General features: G+C 35.0%; 1 protein-coding gene across 1 annotated transcript in view; it reads left to right on the top strand.

The window, feature by feature from the left end:
• b3galt1b (beta-1,3-galactosyltransferase 1b) overlaps window positions 1–24,080 on the top strand; it is a 111,846-nt gene that overhangs the window by 45,263 nt on the left and 42,503 nt on the right. Inside the window, exon 2 of the mRNA XM_088930480.1 lies at window positions 14,522–14,573. The gene's annotated coding sequence lies outside the window, so the exon portion shown is untranslated. The remainder of the gene's footprint in view (window positions 1–14,521; window positions 14,574–24,080) is intronic.

Below are 24,080 nucleotides of genomic sequence, written 5' to 3'. Positions count from 1 at the left end.
ATATTCCAGTTTAGTGGGTCATAGCATATACTGTAGTTAAGAGACATATCATGGGAAAAGTGTTATGAGATGGGAATGCATTATAGGATACTAGAATTAATTTAAAGATATAAAAATGTGTGGAGTCAATGAGCACTTTCCATCTTACTAAATTATTTATTTATACAAGTAGAAGAAGTGGACTCAAGAATTATCTTACAAGGCCATAGTTTCTCTTCATACAATCTAATGCTTCCTGAATTACTTCAAATAGTACTCTCCGGTGGGGAGACATGCTTACATCAGAAAATATTCCAGACATTTTAGATGGATTTTCTCAGACATGATTTGCAGATTGAAAAGTTATATAGAAAATGAAACAGATGTTTGTGCAGTGTGCATCTTGAAAATTAGCAAATTCCTTATTTTATTATGAAGGCCAGACAAATACAAGGTCTTCTGTGGCTCAAAGGAAGCTTTTGATTAGTGGGTAATTTCTTAAATATTTTGAAACAGCTAAAGTTTCTATGTTTCTATATCTCGGGGTCCTATAATTTACAATGTACCTTTTTTATTTCACACTTTAAATTGGAATTTTGTCTATATTCTACAATAGTTGGTGAAAGCATTTATGTTTTTAGTTTTTAAATTGAGATACAATGGTTTATTTGTAACATTCATGTCCATGTGTAAAACTGAAGTGTGCAGATCTATGGATATTTACTAATGAATATACTGTATTTGTGAATACAAATATGTTGTTATAAGTATACCCCACTTATTTTATTTGAAGCTCAGTTTCAGATTCTGCATTGTTTGTGTTCAAATATGCATGAAACTTTTTATCTTACATATGGCACATCTTCTCATCTTCTCTTTTCAAAATAAAAGTTTGATATATAAATATGAATGAGATCAGTATCATCACATGAAAACTTTACTAGTTTGCAGTCTAACACATCCCTCCTCCATGACCTATGCACATGAAACATACTGTAGGTGGAAAATTCTAGGATCAATTCATTTGTTACTATTGAAACAAAACTGATAAAAATGAAGATAGCAATACCACCTTTACTCCGCTGGTCTACCAAAAGAACAGTGAAGAACACCCTCATATACTGTACAAACTCAGTGAAAACTCAAACATTCCAATTTGTTAAACATTTACATAATTACACAACACAGGTGCATTACTTACAGGTGGCCACCTGAACTGCCTCTTTTGTGACCTCCCCCCTTGTCATTATAGCCCTCAGACTTTAAACTTACAATAAACGCATGATTATACCAGAGTTTTAATCAGGGGTAGGCAGCTCCAGTCCTCAAGTGTTGGGTTCCTGTGGGGTTTTTACATCTTTCAATTAGCATATGATTAAGACCTGGAAAACACAGCTGTTTTGACTTTTTATCCACTTAAGTAGCTCAATCTTATCCACCTAATTAGTTCAATTAAGGTCTGAGATGGAATGAAAACCAGAAACAAATGTGGAAATTGAGGATTGGAGTTACCTACCACTGATTTCACTCATAAATATCATACAGAGCCCCATGGTACTCCAATAATTATTCTTATCCCATTCCAGATATGGAATTTGTTTCTGTCTTGTGCTACACCACTACGTTCTATCTTTCATGTCTTTTGATATGTCTGCTAACATTGTATCCTTTACCATTACAGAAACATCATAAATCACAGAAGTTCCCATTTCTTGCATGTTGATCCTGATGCTCCTGGCAGTTACTGTACTGTAGGTATAAACACTTTCCCTTGGCCTTTGAAGTTTTCCCTTGGGTTCCTGTTCTCCCAGATACAGTATGTATCTCCCTTGTGGATTTACTTTGGATTTTTCACGCTTCCATTCCTTTTTTTTATAATTTCTCCATTGCTCCTTGTTTCAAGGACCTTATTCAGGTGTTGCTATAGAAAGGATTACTGTGGTTGAGAAGACAGGCTCCATATCCTTAGAATGTGTGGCCCTTGAGTTGTGGGGCACTGTATTACACCACACACTTACTACTGCCCTAATACACATGAAGACAGTATGAAGCCTTGTGAAGCCATTTGCAATATTTGTGGCATATGGATTAATTCACCCCTGTCCAATCAATACCTTTCTGCACTTATCATTTTTGTCCTCTGAATGCCTAAAGTGGCACACCTATTTTCAGTTTAAACCTCTCACTCTATATCTACCAGTACAAACTAAACATCAGAATATATTCAACAGCTAATGTCAGATCACTAACAAACATCTGTTGAATGCACCATTTTTCTGTAATCCCATTGCCAGCACTGGTAACAAACCCAAAGTGCAAACCGATTAGAATTGGTTATATAGTAACTTGAGACCGAGAACTGGTGAAAAGATGTTAAGGTAAAAGTTTGGTTAAACTTTATATCATATAAGATTAGTGTGAAAGAATCAACCCTGCACAAGACCAAAGCAGACAGATCATCTTTCAGTATAATGGGATCTTTCTTAAGTGGTTCAAAGCAGCATGATGCTGAAGGAATAGATGTTTCCCTGATCTTATCAGGCTTTAGGTGTGAATTGTGCAGTACTTCAACAAGTTAAAATAATTAACTTGATAAGCATTACCTGGGGTTTAATGTTGATATGCTTATCTGAAATAGGTCAGGCTACAGAGATGGAAGACAGTTTACTGCATAGTGTGACTGATAAAAAAAAATACATATAAATGAAACCAGAAACAATTTTGATTCCAAGGTTTGTCTAAACAGTCAAGTATGAATCTACATATTGTAAGCTCAATTCTCAAAAGGTCAGTGGTCTTGACTACTTTAAAGTAAAAAGGAATTTAAAATTCATCATAAGTTATAATATTTATGATATTTAAAACTTAAATATTAACTTAAACTAAAAAAGGTATTTTTTACCTTTTACAATCAGATATCGTAACAACTAGAAATCCAAAATTTAATTCAAGAAGCCCTTGACTGTATATAATGTTTTCGTTTACTAGAGCCAGTGATGAAATTGTCTAGACTCTCAGACCACTTTTGGTGTGGATTTCAGACTTATTTAAACACAACATGGTTATATAGTCTGTAGTATGTCTGAGAGGTGAAGAGGTAAGAGGTTGCTATTGTACAGTAAGTGGTTATTTTGGACCAGCAAATAGTCTCATTATGGTGACAGGATACAAGGCTATAGGAGTTGTCCCCTTTCAGATGCGACATTAAACCAGTAGGTAGGTTTTGACTATTTGGTTATTAAAGAACCCATTGCATTGTTCGTAAGTGTACAGTGTTAACTTTAGGGTCCAGGCCAAATTTCACTCAGGCTTTGCATAATCTGGCCTACCTCAAATGCCCCCATAATTCAATTGGTGAAGCAGTTTCTCACTTCTCTGCCTGTACTGTAATGGGGCTGCTGGTACTTAATGGTTACCTCTCCTCACCCAGATGGTTGCTGCCCTTCAGGGCTTAATGAAATAGCTCTCTCCTATGTGTCAAGTGCTTTTGTATCCTTTAGGATGGGAAAACAATACAGATGCAAGGAATTATTAATACTTAATTAATTAAAGATTATGCTCCAGAGAGCTGTTAAAGTTTAAGGAGAGCTTTGCTGTGGAAATTAAAAGTAGATTTACCAAGGGAGGAATTTTCTTTTATTACTTAACCATGAGCCAGAGTATTAAAAAAATACAGATAAAAGGCATTCTCTTGACACTCAGTTTTCAGAAAATCTCACTCTGAGGGAGACCAAAAAAAGTTTCAGATACGTTTTGATGTGAAAGGAATATTCTCCATCCCAGGTTGTCTGTTGTTGCAGGTTGGTAAAATGTGAAGATTAAAAAACAGATAAATGTAGAAGATAGATTAAAAAAATAGGGCATATGTAAATTTTAATACAGTATATCATGTTGTAGGTCTTGGTAACACTTGAAGAAAGACAATTTCCCCAAGAATAAATTCATGATGGATTCCATGCCCTCAATTTGATTCATGAGAGAAATTCATAGTCAAGTGATCCTTGACTGTAATCCAAAATGTCAGAAGTAGGCACATACTTGTAGGCATGTAGCTGGGGCACCACATGCTCCTTTGTCGGTAAATATGTAGTCAAAAGCATCCTGGTAATTTCACTTAAAAAAAGATCCAAACTGTCTTTTGGGAAGAAGAATCTAGGTCACACTGGTCTACCTTTTGATGAGATCTAACATTTCATTGTCAGGATGATTGCAGACAATTTACTCTGAAAACCTTTCTTTACAATTTATAGTTCAGTAATAACACTTTAGTCCAGTTTGATAATTTATTTTAGGTTTTATTTGTACAGATTAGAGCATTATTTACATATCATTAATAGGTATTTTATTAATGATGGTGGAGCATATAGATGTAAATTTAATTTGCATGGAACAGATTGGAACAGTTTTGTATCTGTTGCAGCTAAAATGTATTTCCAAATTTTAAAGCTCAATACATTTTTAGCAAGTGTAGTTATTGGTCATTTTTGTTAGCAGAATGTCTAAATTATAATTTGGCAATGAAAATTAGAGAACCATTGCAGAATCACTTCTGCTTTTTGCTGATCTCATACTGTATCTGCAACATGCAAGATATGTACTGTACTTTATCAAATTAATGTATCTGCAAAGACAATCTTCATAAATTCAATGCTGAGCTGAGATGCACAATGCTGTTGTCTTTAAATATTTAAAACCTAAATAGGGCTTTCTTTAATGTAATGGTCTGGCCAAAATGGTATTCTATGCAATCCAATAATTTACTGCTAATGGCACACTCCCTAGCAGCCCCCCATTAATAGAAAATGAGTATAACATATTCTTGAAACAGACAAACCAATAATAAAATGTCCATATCCACAATTAGGGGAAGCTACTGTATGTATATATGTATTTTTTACAAAGTTTTAATTTTAAAAATTGATACGGATTACAAGAGCCCAAATTATACAGCCCTGTGAACATAATGTTGATATTTTATTAATTACCTCCAAAGAGCAAAAAGCTTTTGGAGGACTGCATAGCATGTAAATAGCTTTCCTTTGTGAACTCTACTGCAACAGACAGCCTTAGGCATTTTAAAGCACATGAAAGGTGACACAATCTGCTCCCATATTCTCTATGGTGAAACAGTTATAGGCCAAATGATTAAACCTACTGTATGGTAGTCTTAAGGATAAGCCTCTGTCCTTTACAAGTTGTTGAAGGTTCCCAACATCAATGAGAAAAGCATATAATGTTGCTGAGGAGAAAGAAGACAAAAGACAAAACAAAAGAGAGTTCAAATTTAAATATTGTTGCAAACTGGGAGTAATCAAATTACATATAAGACATGTTCAAGTACATAAAATCAAATCCTAAATACTGGGTCAAACAAATTATAAAAATTAACAATTACATTCTCTGTAATCAAGGACTATCAAGTGTTAACAACACATGTAATTTTTTGGGTTCTCTGACACATCTTGGTACTGAAGTAATAACCAGGCAGAAAACTTAAACAAGACAACTACAGTATGTATTTACAATAAAATACAACTTCACAATATACAATTTTTACAGCTATGCTCAGGTTTTTACAGTTCTGTATAATAAAGAGGGATAAAGAGAATGAACCTGTGTTTTATTGAATAAAATGATCCTGTTCAGGACTATCCTATTCACTCTCTAAAACACAAGCTAAACAAAGAGGAAACTATTCCCTATCAATGTTCCCCTAATTTTTAATAGCCTGTGTGCGCAACAATTTCAAGTTGTGCAAATTTTTTCCCCGGTGACAAAAACTAGTGCGGACTAAATTGAGTGTATGTAAAACTGTAAACCTGCAATTATTTTTTGTTTACATAGTCATTCTCCTAGATGAATAAAGATCCAAAAGACCGGGACAGCGATGCAGCGAGTGTGGAGCGAGCATGAACAGTGAGGTATGAGACTGCGAGAGCATAGATATAGATTATCGAGCAACAGTAATAATGCACACAGCCAAGTTGGGCCTCTCGCAGCCAGTCTCACGTGGTCAATTAAGCGTTTTTCAATTGACAACCGTGTTTGTTTTATTATCATATTTTTTTTATTTTTTGTGCGCCGTTCAATTTCCTGTTTGTGCCGATTTAATAACCTGTGCGTGCGTGCACGGCTTAGAGGGAAATTGTTCGGTATTCAAAATAGTGCGTTACTAAACGGTGATTTCTTCCAGCCTGAAAACAGGAAATCAGTATTTCCAACAAATACCTGTACAAAGCCAAAAATCAGGTCTTCTTAAGTGCTCCAGTTATGGAGGTTTCCCATCAAAGTAGTTTATTCTCCCTTCACTCTCCTTTCGTGACTTAGTCCTCCTCATATATCTCCATTTCTGTATGTTCTTTTATCCTGGCGGAGCAGGCCATGGCTACTACTGTATGTCACATCTCCCATGAAGACTGACTTGATGATTTAACTGTAATCAGCTACCCCCAACACAAAATAACATGTGGTTTTATGGCTACCCTCCTCCATTCTAAAACAAAATTGTTTTTTTCAAAAATAATTTGGCTAACCCCTTTGTCCAAAGCAATTTAAATTTGTATTCTTCTATACAGCTGGGCATTTCATTAATGAAAGTTGAATAAACTGCCATGCTCATGGGTACAACTTACAGTGTTGCTCTAGAGATTTGAACCCACACCGTTTCAGTCACAAGTCTAGAGCCCCAAAACAATACCCCACACTACTGCTGTTGGAACAGCTCTTTCATAGCACTAGCAGAGAGAACTCTGGTTATTACACAACACTTTCGTCTCTCTCTGCATCCAGACAATGTGCTGTCAGAGGCTGAAAATGACACATAATAACTAAGTTCTCATGATACTGCACAAGGTTGAATGCACATCTGAAAGGGCTCCTTACTATGAAAGTGATAGGCCAATTTGATCCAATCCACATTTCCTACTGCTTTGCACCAAGCCAGTTCTGCTAGACTTCCCACTGAGGGTCAAAGCTATAAACCATCTTTAGAAACTGAAAAAAAAATAATCACAAAGAAGGCATGGCACTGGTACTAAATAGGCCCTAAATTAACATACTGTATAATGTCCTGTATCTATTAAAAAAATCACATTTGTCCTTTAAAGTTGGTAATCAAATTGAATTGTTAAAATTCCGCGTTTCTTAAGGGAGCAGTCTACGGTGATTATTTTTTAATAAAAAAAACGTGGGTGTTTAGTGGTCCAAAAAAATCTACAGTGCTGGAAAATATGCATGGCCAAGTGCAGAAGAATGCTGGAGGTGACACAGATTGTTGCATTAACCTTCCAGGCACCACAGATGTCCAGGACAATCCCCCCTTAAGCATCATTTTGTGAGCCCCATAGCAGTGCATAATAATGAGCCGCATCTGAAGATCAGATCCCTAGTTATATGGGGTAATTGCATCATCTTGAAATACTCCCTGTCGATCAAAAAGCAAGGTATTCTCATATGGAAATGGAGGAAATAGATTTTGTTGTGACAAAATCTTCAAGTGAAAAATTACCTTCAGTGAAAAATAATGTCATCACTTCACAGTTGCAAAAATACATAGTGGTTCCTCATTTAGATTTGCCTAAAAATGTGATTAAATCAAATTAGGAATTCTTTGTAAATATAGCTTTTGCCATCATAATTTTCTTTAAAGCAGGGGAATGGTCCCGGAAACAGATGGCCGAAAAAGTAATGTAGTGCTTTCACCACCTACAGTCTCGTTTTTATAGTACTGTCTGGTGCTTCTTTTCAAGGATGTATTCCATAAATATTTTGGGACCTAGAATTTAGGAACCTTTTTATAGTGTATCCATGTTTTGATTTTTCTGCTGGGTACCGACTAATATCTTGTGATCTTTTTAGTTTGGCTTCATTATTTTAATTTCATTCTTTTTTGTGCTAGTATTATATTGCTAGAGAAAAAACATTAATAGGTCTCGCAGGATGTCTTCGGAATTGTCATGTGTCATGTGGTGAATTCACTCTGAGGAGCCTTATATGACTCGTGGATAGTTTAGCTTTTCTTCTTCATCTACTGCTATTGTGAGTGGCACATTAAATATTGTAATTTGTAACATATCCATTTATAACATGTAATTTTCATTATGTACCCACCAGTTTTATTTCACAAATTACTTCCAGTACTATATATGAAACCATTTATCACTAACTGTGCAATAAGTGTGGGATATATTAGAGAATCTGTTGTAATTACAACTGTCAGGTTATGTAAAGGGAATCTTAAAGGAAAACGTTAATCCCTTTGTATCATAGCAGTCTGCAGAGAATAGGCTACTATCCTCAGAAGCATCAGTGAGGTTTGCATTTCAAAAAAGCAATCCTACAATTACCCTTTTTTCTTTGTTTAATTAGGGTCCTGGAGACAAACGAGTCAATAAAAAGTTTTAAAGAACAACTCTGATTGATCTTCATAATGATTTCAGTCACAGAGGCGTATGCTTTGTGTCATTCAACAGAAAAGAGGAAAAGTGATTGCTGGAAGCAGAAATGGCACTGTAAATCTCAGTAACACATTGTGTTGGAGCAAAGAAGACACATTTTTCACTGTAGGAAATCAGAGTGAATACAAGTCACTCACCTAATAAACTACTGTATATAGTAATCTCTTTAATGTAATACAATTAGGATTTAATAGGTAAAAAAACATTTTGTGGTTATATTTGCATTTAAAATGCATGACGCTTCATTAACAACTGTGAATAAAATTAAAATGTAATAAAACAAATACTATATTTTAAAATTAACAGAAATCTGATTTTTAAAACATGTCTTTATTATAATAAGTTATAGTAGTAATTTAAATAAGAGACAACTTTCATTCTGTGCTTATTTTTTTAAAAAAGAGCATTTGTGTAAAATAATTAAGATGCTATGAGGCCTGTCCTTTCTTCTTCACAGGCATAATATTCGTTGGAATTATCTTCACAATGTTAGTATAACATGCAAGCAAATTCTTGCATCACTGTATTTGTCATTTTCATAGTAGTATTTGTCCTACTGCAAGAGTTAAAAATCAAATTCCATAAAGAAAAAAAAAGGATCATTCTGGCATAATAATGGCTAGTTTCCAAAAAGAGGTGAAGGTCTTTTACAGTGAGCAGTTCACTTAATTCCTTTATCTTTAATAAATGAACGATAATTGATCCTTAATAGTAGCCCAGAGAGCATGTCAATTATAGCTTGATTATTTTATTGATTGGTGAAACTGTGTGCATTTTCCCTTTTTATTGTAGTATCTACAAAACTAAGGCAAACAGAACGAGACTCTGGAGAATATGACCCATTTCCAATGACAAAACCATAGACATTAGAACATTATTTAAAAATTCTGTGAAACTAATACAAAAAAAACTAAATATACAGTATGGATGCTTCAAATCTCCCACCAAAAATTAAAGCATTAGAAAGATACTCTATATATTAAAGCAAGGATAAATCAATCTCATCATGTATTTGTGCCTATAGAAACAGTTAATATAGACTTAGTACTGACATTAGTAGCTAGGCTCTGATTTTTCTTTTAATGTGAACACTTATTGATGTATGATCAGACAATTTTCCACTTCCCCTCAAGTACATGCTAATTCAGAGGGTGATAAAAGTCCATTATTAACCTGTCAAAACTCTGAGAATTTGATTCTAGTCGTGTTAAATGTGTTGTTGTGGATAAATTCCCAGAGGTAATAGAGGTGTGCTGATTGCTATTGGCTTCTCAGTAAGGGGATTTGTGAATCTGACAGTATCAGCTGTTTTAACAGAAAGAGGTTACTGTATATGATTAGGGCTCAAGAAGCCAATATTGAGATGCTCTAAAGGGAAAGTAAAGAATTTATTTCACTTACTGGGGAATTGTTGAGCCTTTAACCCTTGGTGATGGGATTACATTCATACAGGCTTTTCACTGTCACGCTCCTAACCTATAGGACACTTAAGTCAGTTTCAGGCACTAATTGTGTATTGGGTATTAGTGCAAGTGTATACTGTACGTGTGTTTGTGTCTGATGGACTGGTGGACTGGTGTCCCATGATGGACTGGTGTCCATGATGGACTGGTGTCCCTTTCAGGGTCTGTCCTGTCTTGCTTGCCCAGATAGGCACTAGTAGTTCAGGTGGGGCTGCAAAGAAACAATAGGTTTATTCCATGCTAAAAAAAAAGAAGAGAACACAACGTTTCGGCCGTGGAGCCTTCTTCAGGTGTCACAGGTGTCACACCTGAAGAAGGCTCCACGGCCGAAACGTTGTGTTCTCTTTCTTCTTTTTTTCAGCATGGAATAAACCTATTACTTGTTCCTTTGCAGATAGGCACTAGCTTCCCTGCAACCCTTTTAGACTGCTTTTTTGAAACAATTATAATACAACATGGCAGCCTATATACAGTATATATACACTTCATATACTTAAGTTACAGAATCCTTCTACAACCCGGAAATTCTTAGAAGGAAATTAAATATCAGTGTCTAGGCAGATAAGTTCAATTTAATATAATTTGTGCAATTTCTAGACACTATTTTTGGAACATTTTCATAAATTTAAACCACACAAAGTTGTATAGGTAAATTCGTGATAATGTATTGCATAACTAGCTGCTGAACACTTGTCGCCTGTTTATCTTAAAAGCATATGTTCTAATTAAATGTATGCCCTAGATCTACATTTTTCCCAAACGCAAATTAAAATTAAGCATTTAGTTGTCATACCAGACATCTGCTAGTTTCAATAATCATATGCATCCAATCAGTAAATTAAGATTGCGGTCTGCTCCGAGAAAAACGTGATAGCATTTTGTTAATGGACATTTATGAATCTTTTGGATTTATTTATTGTTTGACTTAATTAAAGCTGTAATTCATATAACCTTGCTAGTAAGAGATGAGCTGTGAAGAGATATGCTCTTTTTCTTACCATATTTCAAGCTTTGAGTAGCTTCCCTTGAGACAAGTGATGACAGTAAATCTGATTAATTTCTCTTTTTAATTGTTGCAGAGTTCCATTCCATTAGCCACTGCTTGTGAGTAGCAATTAATAACAAAATAAAACTTCCTTTGGTGAAGTTAATTTATTCTTGTGGGAATCCTTCTACGAGGAAATTTTCAATAATTCCATACATGTGATTTTAGACAATTTATTGTATAGAAAAATTAAGTTTTTATAAGTTCAGGATTGTTCTAAAAGTAACTTTTCTGTTATAATGAAAGGTCAGTACAGTACCATCCCAGATATACTGTATAGAGATCCATGCTCAGTCATCCTAAAAGGAAATAATTCAAATATAAAAATGCAGCTCATTATCCCCAACTTCACTTTTGGTCTGTTCAGTGCTAAAAAACTCTCGTTAAATTAGTCCTCAAAGGGTAGGTCCAAACTCCTGGAGCTTCGGTATGTTGGAAGGTGGAACTTATTTCTTCAGCTCTGGGGGGTACAAGAGAGTATTATGGCTGACTACTGTACTTCTGATAGCAAGATGTTTTTCCAGGACCAGACATTCACCTTTTAGCTTGCTATTTTAATACCTTGTTTGGTCATTTTTCACACAGGCACTAGTAAAAGATTTCAGATTCTTGTGTTGTTTAATTGACTCTAGGGGAGCCACTCAACAGGTGGTCTTCCAATGTCTTCTTTGTGGCTTGCAACTGTGCGGTCTTCATTTGATCATGGTTGTAGGCCCGTATAGGCTAAATGATTTCTAATGATTGGTGGCTGTCAATCCTTACTGATACCATACCCCCCAGCACTTATCAATATTAAAGTTGTTATAACTCAGGGGTGTCATTGGTAACACTAAAATTCTGAAAGGAACATATTGAGAAAAATGCTAATGTTAATACATTAAATTACGAGTTGTGTCTTACAAAGAGTCGCCCTGTATTTGTCTTTGTGTGTGACCATATTATATATTCATTTTTAGCAACAAAAGCTGCACCTTTACTATGTTAATAGCAGCATTACAAAGGCATCATTGAATTGCAGTTCAGGATTGAAACAAATACAGTGTAAATACAGTGCAGTGTAAAATTTGAGAGGACGTTGTATTACAAATGAACAGACCTTTCTCATGATGGTAGTAATAGTGAATAGTTATATCCATCGCAAAATATCTTTCAGCTTATTTATTTTTTCCAGTCTTTGAAAAAAACACCGTTATCCACTTCATTTATTTTTTTATTAGTGTATTAAATGACATGACACAAGATTATTCAGATAGCAAACACTACCTCTAAATTCATTAGAAAGCATTGTATGACCTTTACTATACTAAGCAGGTGTGAATGCTGATTTATAGTAAAAGGGCATGCATCAGTGGGTTTGTCAGTTTAAGTTAGGAAGAAAACATAGGGTGAAGCTGGTAAAACATTTGTTTATTGGAACTTTGTTAGAGTTGCTGATCTTTTAAAACAAGAGTCAATTATTGCTCAGACCAGGTCATATACTATCACTGCAATATCTTTCCTTTTATCAGCATGCGACTATGTTCATAATCCAAATTAATGTTGTAGTGGTGATGGCTTGAACGTTCTGAAACAATTAGAAGTCACAACAGTAAATTCTGAGAGTGTTCTATGACTACTAGGAATCGATCAATCCTAACAAATGGCAACATATACACAGACATTCAAAGGTTACAATATGCAATTTTCTTTCATATAACAAAAAAATGTGCAAATTAGACCAAATATATGTGAATGAATCTGCCATGTTACAAATGTTGATCACTCGGGGATTACAAAGATGCTAATAATAGTAAGGTTTAAATACGTTAATTATAATTACTTGGTATTGTAACCAACCTCATAATTTAAATCAATCTCATATAAAACATCAGCATTTATACACTTAAAATACAAGTAAATATTTAGTTACTGTTGTGATTTGATCTTTGTCAAACATGTTTGGAATAAAAGCTTAATTCTTGAAGGTTATGATGTTAACAGTACAAGTATATTTGTCCAAATTAGAACACTTGGGATATGGCAAAAGTCTCACAGCCTTAGATATTATGATAGGGTCATTAGTTTGATTGAGAAAGCAGAATTGAGTTTTCCTGGAAACAGTCATTCCCTCTTGCTTCCATGAAATGGGATTTGCTTTATATATTTATTTTAAAATAAATAAAATTTATTTATTTTTTTTACTTCTTAAATGCCCTTCATCCTCAATTTCTTTAATGCAGTGTTCCCCAAGGTATAACTATGCATATCAAAAATGTTATCCCTTTTAATCATCCCTGCACTTGACCTTCTCAGATTTGGCCACCAGCATGGCTGTCTACAGTACGTTAGATTACTATCCACTATTAAGCCATCAGAGTTTCTCTATCTATGCCTCTCTTAATCAAGATATGGAACTAGTAGAGGTTAATGCCTCTCTGAAAAGCAGAGAAAATGCACATTTCAGATGTTGAGCCTTCTTCAGGTTTGAAAGAGGAAGAGAAATGTTGCATCGATATAAAGTGAAGGAGAACAAAAGGAATATCGTGCAAGAATAGACACAGCGGGTGTGAAAGACTGCCCATATGAATGAAAATCTGGGGGAGAAGTGTAAAATGTTGAAATCCGTAAATGAATGAACAGGTTTGAAAAAGAAATTAGTCTGTCAACAGCTGGTGGAAAATGGAGATCCAAATTTAAGGATAATTTTGGTTCCTGATTAATTTGTAGACACACACCTGAAAATGCCCAAAAATGTTTTCTTTCCACTTCTCAGCATGGAATTATCCTCTACTTGTTTTGCTGCAGCTCTCAACTTTCACCTTTTCAAGATCATTTTTATAGAAGACAGGAGTGCTGAGGAACATAGTAGAGCATCCCCCACGCAGGATAGTATCGGACTCCACAGGGAATTAAAATGGTTTATGCATACATTTGTTTGAAGATTGTTGCTTTTCATATACTGACGTGCACCCTTCTATGACCCCTCTCATATTGTGCAAGAATATAAGAACATAAAAAAAGTTATAAATGAGGTGATGCCATCTCGGCCATGTAGCTTGTTCTGTTGAGAAGAGGCAAGGAATTCAATAACCTTTTGTGTAAAAAAGTGCCCCTGTCCTCAGTCTTACGTTCTCTTGCTCTCAGTTTTCATTTGTGTCCTCTGGTCTAGGGCTTCACTATTGATCTTGAGGAAGTATATTGGATTGCCCTTGTCAACTCAAGGATATTGAATACTTGAATCATGTCACCTCAAAGCCTCCTTTATTTAAAACTAGTCAGCGTTGTTTAAGATTAAATATCTTAATTTCTTTTACTCTTTAGTTTAGATGGCAGAGAAATAGGATGTATGGTATGTTATCTGGTGGAAAATTATAAAGTTTAATGAGGATATTGTATATGACTGTCACTGGCGACAGTTCAGGGACACTTATATCAGCTATGACTAATTGCCCAATGTTTCCTTCTTTCATTTCAAAGAATAATGGATAATATGAATGTTTCTTTGCACATTTCAGAAGGAAGAAAAAATGAACATCAGGAAGAAAATAAAGAGAATACATTCTATCACTTAAGGTGTTTTTTTTTCTATTTGTTTCCAGAGATCGTGTGATGAAGGAGGCATGTGATCTGCGTTGGAGCCAGAAACTTAAGGTACACTATATAAGCCAGGTTGTTCAACAAGTACTGCAATGTGCTTTTCTGTTAAAAAAAATATAATGGATGAAAAAACCCTATCCTACAACTCAAAATACCTTCCTTCTTTATTGAAAACGGTGAACATCTCACATAGAAATAATGTTTTGATCATAAGCCAACAGCTTTAATCTACAGATATCATCTCATCTCATTTTCTAACCGCTTACTCCTGCTGAGAGCTGTGGTGGTAACAGGCTGTGAAAGACCAGACTTTCCCTTTCTCCAGCACTTCCTGAGAGATTCCAAGGTGCTTCCAGGCCAGTCGGGAGACATAATCCCTCCAGCGTGTTCTAGGTCTGCTCCAAGGTCTCTTCCTTATGGGCCTTAGCTACTGTAGTACAACTCCAGTGGTGCTTCCCGATCTAAACCACCTTTTCTGGCTGCTTCGCTTAATCCAGAGGAGCAGCAACTCTCCAAGTTCCTCCTAGATTGCTGAGCTGCTCACCCTGTCACGGAGAGTAAGCCCAGCAGCCCTACAGAGAAACCTCATCTGCGTGTACCCATGATCTCATTCTTTCGGCCGCTTCCCAAAACTGAAGCTTTATATACAAGTTCCCACGCAAACCAGTTTTATCTATCCATCCTTTATAAGACAAACACTCCTGACAAACGTCACGGCATCCCACACCCATCCCAGAAGCACCGAGTTACAACCTAAATGGGACACCGCATGCAAGCACACAGTTACTTAGAGACGCCAATAAACCAGCCAGCAGATCTTTGAAGGTGGGATCAAGCCAAAGCTTCCAGAGAAAATCCGCTCAAACACAGGGAGAGCATGCAAATGCCACAAAGATCCCCATCGGGAAGAGAATCCACTACCTGAGAGGGCACCGAAAGGTCACCATGCCTACCCAGTATTAAACGTGCATGGCATATGGATCATGAAGCAATAACATGATCATGACGCAATGGCAATAATCTACAATACACCCTGTCCCACAACACTCGAATTTACGCAAAGTCACTTTTATATTAAAAAACTCCTGTGGGTCCCATAACAACGTTTTGGAGGTATAGAAGAGTTTACATTAATACAGCGTATGTGTAGGAGCAGGGAGTGCAGCAAGTTCCTTTCATGGATGAAAAGTGCAGAATAAGCATAATGTGGTCTCCACCAGGGCTCTGTTTTACACTTCAGTCTCGTTTGCTTTTGCATATCGTTTCAGGATTTATCCCTGAATGTTGTGTGTAATCCGTATTGCAATCGTATCAGGGAAGCTCCCAAGTGATTTTATTTACTGTGCATTTCATTTTGTGTTTAATTACCGAATAGTATAGGGTAATGAAATGTACAGTATTTATACATTAATTAAGATACAATTCTCTCCTAATTTCAATTTACTGTACTGCATATTTTGGAGCGTATGCTATTTCGTGTTTATCTATTCTAATTACAGGATTTTAAAAGTTTTTTTTCCCCATTAATCATTATTTCAGTTTCCTCCCTCTATATAAATTCCTTTCTGGTTCCCTCTCAGACAGACACGCCAGCAGCTGCTACCTTCTCTCCCTCTTGCTCACTAGCCCACTCCATTATTAGCACACACACTTGTTAACAATTAAAAGACAATGAACGATGGTGAGCCTGCAGTTCTGCTCTCCTGTCTCTCATTCCCCTCTCACAGACACAGCTAGGTTAAATAAGGGAGGATCACTGCAATACCTTGAATATTCTACTGAATTTTTTCCATCCTCTTTTAAGATCACAGTTTGTCCCAATAGATCTGTATTTTTAAGTAGAAAATGCACCTTTTGGCTTTAAGGACATGTAAAATAAAGAAATGATGTTAATGACAAGAACACCTGGCAATGTGTTGATTGGATCTGAATGGTAAATATGATTAGTAACTACAATCAGGACTTCATATTTGCGATCAAGTATAATTTACTTTTAGGTTTTTTTAATCTAATTTAAGATTCTGAAGAATGTGAATGAAAGTGCTAAATGACAAGCTTGGGCAAATTAAGCTGTATTATAACAGACAAACGTGCTATAATAATAGAAAACACTACTGCAGGCTTCGAGTAAACTGCTGATGCTCAAAAAATACATATGTTGTAACTATTGAGTATGATTAAGTTCCCTAAGACTTGCATAGCAGTGCACTTGATGAGCAAATTTAACTGAAATGATTTCCAACTGTAAGTCCTCAGTATTACAGATGAGATAGAAGGAGATATAGAAGATTTTACTTTTAGTTATTATTACGAAGACACTTATGCATACATTTTTATCCTAAATGATATTTTTTGCTCATAATAAACATGAGGAGCTCTTGAAAGCCTGCTATACTCACAATAGGTATTACTATTTAATCTCAACATGTCTGAGATGTAAAGCCGAGTTCTATAATTTAGGCTTTAGGGTATCATTTCACTAAATCCAATGTTATAATATAGGCTACTTCAAGTTAATATGTGGCTTCAAGATGGAAAAGTAATGTAAAATACAAAATTAAGATGTGAAAACATTAAAAAGGAAATCTAATCATGTTGCACTATCACTGGTTGTAATTTAGAAGTCTGCTTGAAGCAAGACTGTTAACAAGTCAGAAAACATTTTCACTCTATGAGGGAACATAGAATAAAGATTTATAGAATAAAGAAAGATTTCAGTGCAATTGAGAAACAGACAATGTCTTAAGAGACTAGCTGATCTTCAACAATTTTCTCTTATAGTGCTAAATAAAATTGAAGTGTACATAGTGCATACTATATACTATGGAATACAATATAAATAGCTGAAAGTAAATGAAAAATAAACATGAAGATGGGAGAAAAGTATCACTCTTCCTAAACTTAAGTTGGGGACCAAAACACAGCCATGAGGTTATAAAATGTCCAAGTACTGTGAAAATCCTAACCCTAACCCTAGTTGGGGTTTAAACTGAGCTTTTCTGCAATACGTCTCTGAAGCCCTATATTCATCAGATTTGAAAATGTTCCTCAAATCAAGAAATATGAGCCTAAAACAGTCAAGTCCATCCCCAAAAGCTCTTGTACAGTACTGAAAAAGATGAATGTGCATTCTCGAAGCAACTTTTCAATTGAGTTGAAAAATCCTGCTACAATGGTTTTAAAAATGAGCATGCCTTTGAGGCCAGACAAGGTTTAGGGTTACAAGTGCCATCCAATTTTGAGTTCCTTTATACTTCTCTTTCCACTTGAAATGATAAAAGTGAGATACCCGTACGTCATTGACAGCATAAATGTCGAATTTCTGGAGTGTTCACACAGAGCTGACTCTGTTCTGCTACACTACTATGAAAACCTATCACAGCAGTCCATGGGCTCACCTTAGTTTTAACAAGCACAGTATGATTCTCCAGTGATTGTGTGAACTGATCACCCATATTATCCATTTTGGGAATCTTCTTTCAGTTTCCTCTTAACTACAGAAAAAGCAGGTGAAGAATCAGCTTTCTTTCAGGTCTGTGATGTCTTGGATTGCACTGCAACACACAAACACAACCAAAAGAAGTTGGGGAAGACAAAAATAGCAACAAACTGCTCTAACCCAAACTATCATCCCATTATACTGCACCACGCCAGCTAACCTGATACTTGATGACCATTTGTCCTTAAGAATTATACATTTTCTTTTGGGTTTTGTGAACACTTTACAAGAAAATCACTGATTTGTGAGGCTCCGCAGCTTGTAATCTACCCAGTGGATATTGTCTGTCAAATGCATGGTTTGCAATTGGTGGATGAATCAATGTTTTGATTTAATCTCACCTACAGACGTACAGTATACAGTACATTATCTTTATATAAAGTATGTGTGAGGAGGATTTGTAATACTTTAATTTTCAAAGCTGTAGAGATTATATGGAAAAAATTAATATAATCACATATAGATTGAAGTGAATTTACTTCCTCTGCTTTCAATGCTGTAGGGATTCCCAAGGGCAGGTTTTAACATTATGCAGTTACAAATGTAAATCAATGCATTGTTAGCTGTGTCACTTGTAAGAGCATAGCAGTGGAATTCTGATGAACATCTTTGGTCTTTTATCATGAATAAATATGTAAATATAATCAATTCACTGAAGACAAGCTTAGTAAGGTGATTACACTTGCAAACTTCTGAGGCTCGGAGCTGAATATTTCTGATACAAATCTAAAATGTAAGCATTTGAAATGCTTAATTGTTCTTTTAATTATGCTTTAAGAAGTTTAATTATAATTTGCATTCCTTGTCACAAGCATAGCTAGAAGTTTTATCTGTTAGGTAAACCATCAACAATATCAGCCCAATTTTCTCTAAAGATCCTGTTTGTGAAAGAAATTCACAAATGCTTGTCCTGGAAATTGGTAATAGAGTGTCTTGCTTAAATAAAAAGAATCAGAACTCATTCTGATGAGGCATTATTTAGGATATGTATAATGTGTATATCTGCGCAGCACACTGCTTTCTTGCTTTGTAAATCCACATACTTACCAGTAGTATATTGGCAATAACAGGTTATATTTCAAATTAAAACCCAGTGAGCAAACAATACAGTATGATACTGAAAAATCTGCTGACCTTCCAGCAGCAAAATGTGCAATAATTATGGATTCAATTTCAAAAACATTCTCTAAAACATTTAAGGAGGTAAGGTCTAAAAAAATCTATTTTTTCCAGCTTCTTTGTACACAGTCAGTGTACACTGGCCAGCATCCCCATAATTTCAATCTGTTACAGTATCTGCATTCACGAATGCTCAGGAAGTTATTATCTCCAAGTTGAATGAATTATCATTAACTTATTAGCTTTCTAGTACAAGATAGTTTGGCTTTCATTTACATTAATCAATATTAGTGACTCTGCAATGGGCAGGTGTCCCATTCAAGGTGTATCCTGCCTTGTACCCATTACTAGTCAGGATAGGCTCCAGTTTTATATTGAATATATATATATTATATAGTTTTAATCAGTTCAAAAATGGATGGATGGATATTGATGACCAATTGTAACCAAAAAATAAATACAAATACCCAAAAACAGGTCATCTCAACAAAACAAATGTTTGTGGACAGTGAGATGGCATATCAAGAGGACATTTCATTTGAATTGCAGTTAAAATGTTTCCCTAACCTTCAAAGATGTGTTAGCAGAGAGACAAAAGCAAACAACAAAAAAAAATAACGTATACAGTACATAACCCACGCTACAGAATGTTTATGTTCTCTTTTGTTATTTTCTAATTAGCTATATTGCCTGTAAATTATATTTTGTCCTCATTGACCTAAATCCAGTACTACCACCACGTGTAAAAGAAATTTTACAATATGATACATTATTGATTTAAGGTTTTATAAATCATGCATCTAATACAAAGTCTCAATGTCATTGTGTTTTGGCTGTTTCACACAGATATGCAAAATCCACAGTCCTTACTTCCCTAACAAAAAAACGGTCTAAAAGATTGAATAAGCACATTATTGTAACTTTATCAGTCTTTTGAATGTCAAACAAAATGTTCTATCATGCACTTTTAGGTAGTTAATATAGTCATGCACTGTAAAATAATTTATCCCCTTCTGCTATATATTCAATATTCTGCTATGTTGTCTATATTGTTCAGTGTCCTCCATCTATATCTTCCAATAGCAAGCCATTTCATTCTAATTGCATACATTCTATGTTATGTATAACTTTGAGAAAGGCAACAACTTTAAATTCTCCTGTTTAAAATGTGCTTTTCCACTTAAATGGCATATACAATCTTTTTTTCAGCACACACATTGAAACACGTTAGCACAATGACAGACAAAGAGAATCTTCGATATCCTTCGCCCTGATGGAAGGTTTAAAGTGTTCTAGCTCAGGAAGGTGTGTGAAAGAATGACATGGCATTTCAATTTGAATGACAAGACGCCCTGGTTTTTTTTATGTATCGCTGCATCTCTGTAGACAGCCGTGACTACATTTGGATTTACAGTGACAAAGAGGGAGAAAACATTTACAGACTCTTAGGCTATTGAAGCATGCCTTTATCTTTGACAAAATGCCACAGTAGGTGAAATAGTATTCTATTAGCAGATTATATAGGAGTTAAATTAAGTGACACTGCACAATTGAATGATTTTTATATTTAAAAATGAGCGCATGAAAGTTTGTGTCAACATGAGTCATTAAAAGGCACTGTCAATATAAATGTGCCATAATGCAAAATGCAGTTTATGGAAGAGATTGCACCTTAATAGCCACAGTAAGTACGTGTTTTCATTGTTTCACTAGACAGAAATCAAATTGAGGCTAGCTGAGTAGGTCTTTGTGCTCCGTCTTTATTTTTAACATAACTGAAAATGACTTTTAAAAGACAATAGATTATGGCCTCAGAGAACAATAAAATGATTAGTTTAAGAATGGGCAAAAAGAGAAAGGAGCAAAATGTTCAAAAATACAGAATTGTGACTTGATAAAATAGCTGAAGATACAACTAATCCGCTGTGGGAGTATCTGGATCCACACAGGAAGACCGGATTTTCTTAAATGAACAATGTAATGTTATGAAACTTTATTATATTGTGGACCTAGGATATAGAAAACCATGGTTCCAGGTAAATAAATGAGATGTCTGCCCAGGTGACCAATAAAATGTGAAAAACCAGTAAAACTTTAACTCCAATAAATGACACCTCGGCGACCTGCAACAAGGTTCTGAAAATTGACTTACGGAAAGGGACCAGCCACAAAATGTGAATCAGTTCAGGGCCTTTTTATATCTGGCACTGATTGAGTCTATCCAAAGAAATGTCCAAGTTAATCTTCTCCAGATTAAATTAGGACACATTATATTTCTTATACTTAAACTCCAACGGGAGTTTCCTCTCAAGCCTAAAAATCAAACAATTTCTGACTTGAATATTGGTTTTCTTCTAGATCATTTAGAGACAGTGATAGGTAACAGGAAGATCATCTATGACATTAAATTGGTTGACAATGGGAGAAAATAAATAGGTCTAGTTGCAGCACATTTTAGAGAAAAAAATCTGTTATGAGCATCCTAATGTGAGTCTCCTCTGACACTGTTACAGTATTTGATGGACATCTGGTTAAGAGCCTTCTTAAACCTAATGACAAGATGTTTATACTCTACTTCTTTAGACTAAAAAATGATGGGATCTTCCCTTTTGGTGTCAGGGTTATTAACCTTTCTTTGGTGCAAGAATACTTTATCTTCAGCAGAATTACTATTCTTCCTTTGCATTTAGATTGTGACACAGAATACATTCTGTGTGTCCTCTGGTCTTGTCACTTTTTTCCTTTCTTACTCGTTGCTTATCCTATCGCACACGATTCTTTGCAGCTGTTTCTACATATTCATGTCATGAGGGCTTTTCCAGTTAAATAAAACTGCAGAGTTTTGTTTTAGTTGATGCCCAGATATTACACAGGAGCGGCTATTTAGTGTCGCATTACTTTGTTTTTAATATTTGAAAAGTCAGTCTTAATGTTTTCTTATCTTTTGTGCAACATACAGTACTGTACATTTGCTTCATCCCACTTTTGCCGACAGTCAGCTTTCAGAATTCTTTCTAGAACCTTTTTTAACTGAAATCATGCCTTACCTTGGAGAGAAAAAAAAAATCTAAGGAGAAAAAAAATTCACTCAAAGCACATTTAAGAAGTGAAGTATGAAGCGATAAAATGGGAAAAGTTCAAATGACTTCAAATTCTGTGTGGTTGTTCTAACCCTCTGAAACAGAATGTGAAGCAGTGTTGTGCTCTTTCCTTCAATCTTAGAGCTGTATCATGTATGTACTTTTGATGTTTTACCCTACTGAAAATAACATCAAAGATATGGGGTTCTGTATGTAGCAGTATTTATTGCTGCCTTTCCTTGTTATCGACTCCATTTGTCACATTCAGCACTGCGCCTATGGAATTAAATATGGAACCTGGAATGTTGCTTGGGGTAAGTTGCATATTGCCCAAATGACACTAAATATAAATCATTGTCCTCTAGATTGTCCCAGGGGGGAAGAAATCATTGATTTTGCTGTTAACATTTTAGGAGAAGCAATGTTTTTTCAATGAATGGAATAAATAGTAATACATATCAAATAATCTTTACTAAAATCAGTGGACCGTATCTCTGTATGATAGTATTTTCTGTTAACTGCCCTTTCAGGGGAAAGGCTTTTTGTGACTGAAAATGCAAGGTGTGTTATTTGCAGTGGATGAGTGTTTTAACAGTTATTTTTCTGCCAATGGCTTGTCTCATGGCAAAGATTTTAAGTTGTGGCCTGTAGTAAACTCTGCACTCATAAAAAATTGATTCAGATTTTTATCACCAATTTTTTTTTGAGAATGTTCCAGTTGGTTCTTTAGACCTTTGTATAACATGACAGTTCGCTTTACAAAAGTAAGAAGCAAGGTTTACCAAATAGTTTTTGCAGTATTATTGATTTTCCTCAAGGTTTTACATTTTATCTTCAGTGATTTCTATGTTCAATGTCAACAGCCTTTTGCCAATATTTTCTATTTTCATACACATTTTCCCTGATATTTTGTAAGTTAATAACCATTGAAAAATGCATGTTATAATTCATCTTCAAGAAAATTATGTGAATTATTTTTATGCAAGCTGTGTTAATATATTTATTGATTTACAAGACCTTTGTACATTTCTTATAAAATTTAAATAGATCTTAATTACACTGAACTGTATACGAATAAAAGGATTCATGTTATGTAAAGAATATATACTGTATTACATACGTACTGCACAGTTAACTTACTGCACCATAAATGTTTTATTTATGTATTATTAATTAAAACTGCACTGTTTCTTAGATATAATTTCTTTAAATACTTACCACTTAATTATTTTGTGTCTGGTAATAATCTTCCTTACACTTCTTAGTTTCTGTAGTCTACAATGGAATGACATTGTATTTTCTTAAGTGGTTTAATTTTTATTTTCGTAAAACAAGTTGTAAACCTGACCCATCTTTAAACCAGAGATAGGTTATTTCAGTCCTTCAGGGCTTAAGTCGGGCACATTTTACATGGATCTTCAATTAGCAACTGCTTTAGGCTTAAAAAATATAGGCGATTCAACTTTTTCCCCCAAAATGTTGTAAGTTTTTAAAAATCAGATGTTGAATGTAAACCAGAAGACCTTAAAGCCTGGAGTTGTCCATGTCTACTTTAAAGCATGAACCATATCTCAGCTATAAAAATCCTTGCTTTCTCTGAGGGGGGATGTATTTTATGATTCAACAATCACCCTACATCTGCTGTTTTATGTATGTGAATAAATGCAGTGAACGAAAGTATAACGCACAAAAAGGCTTTGGAGCGTCTATATACTGTATTACACATGGAAACCAGGGAATACAAGGTAAGACAGATAAGTCATCGTGAATCCTTCAAATAAACTGAAGTATCAAATTGTTGCTCAAATAAAAAAATGCTAGGAAGGTCATTCTGCTAGGTGAGGAGAATGAGACATAAGCTGT

Source organism: Atractosteus spatula, chromosome 13, assembly GCF_055471065.1.
Source record: "Atractosteus spatula isolate fAtrSpa1 chromosome 13, fAtrSpa1.hap1, whole genome shotgun sequence".
Taxonomy (NCBI): Eukaryota; Metazoa; Chordata; class Actinopteri; order Semionotiformes; family Lepisosteidae; genus Atractosteus; species Atractosteus spatula.
The sequence above is the reverse complement of the archived record's forward strand: the minus strand, read 5'-3'. Positions and strand labels throughout refer to the sequence as shown.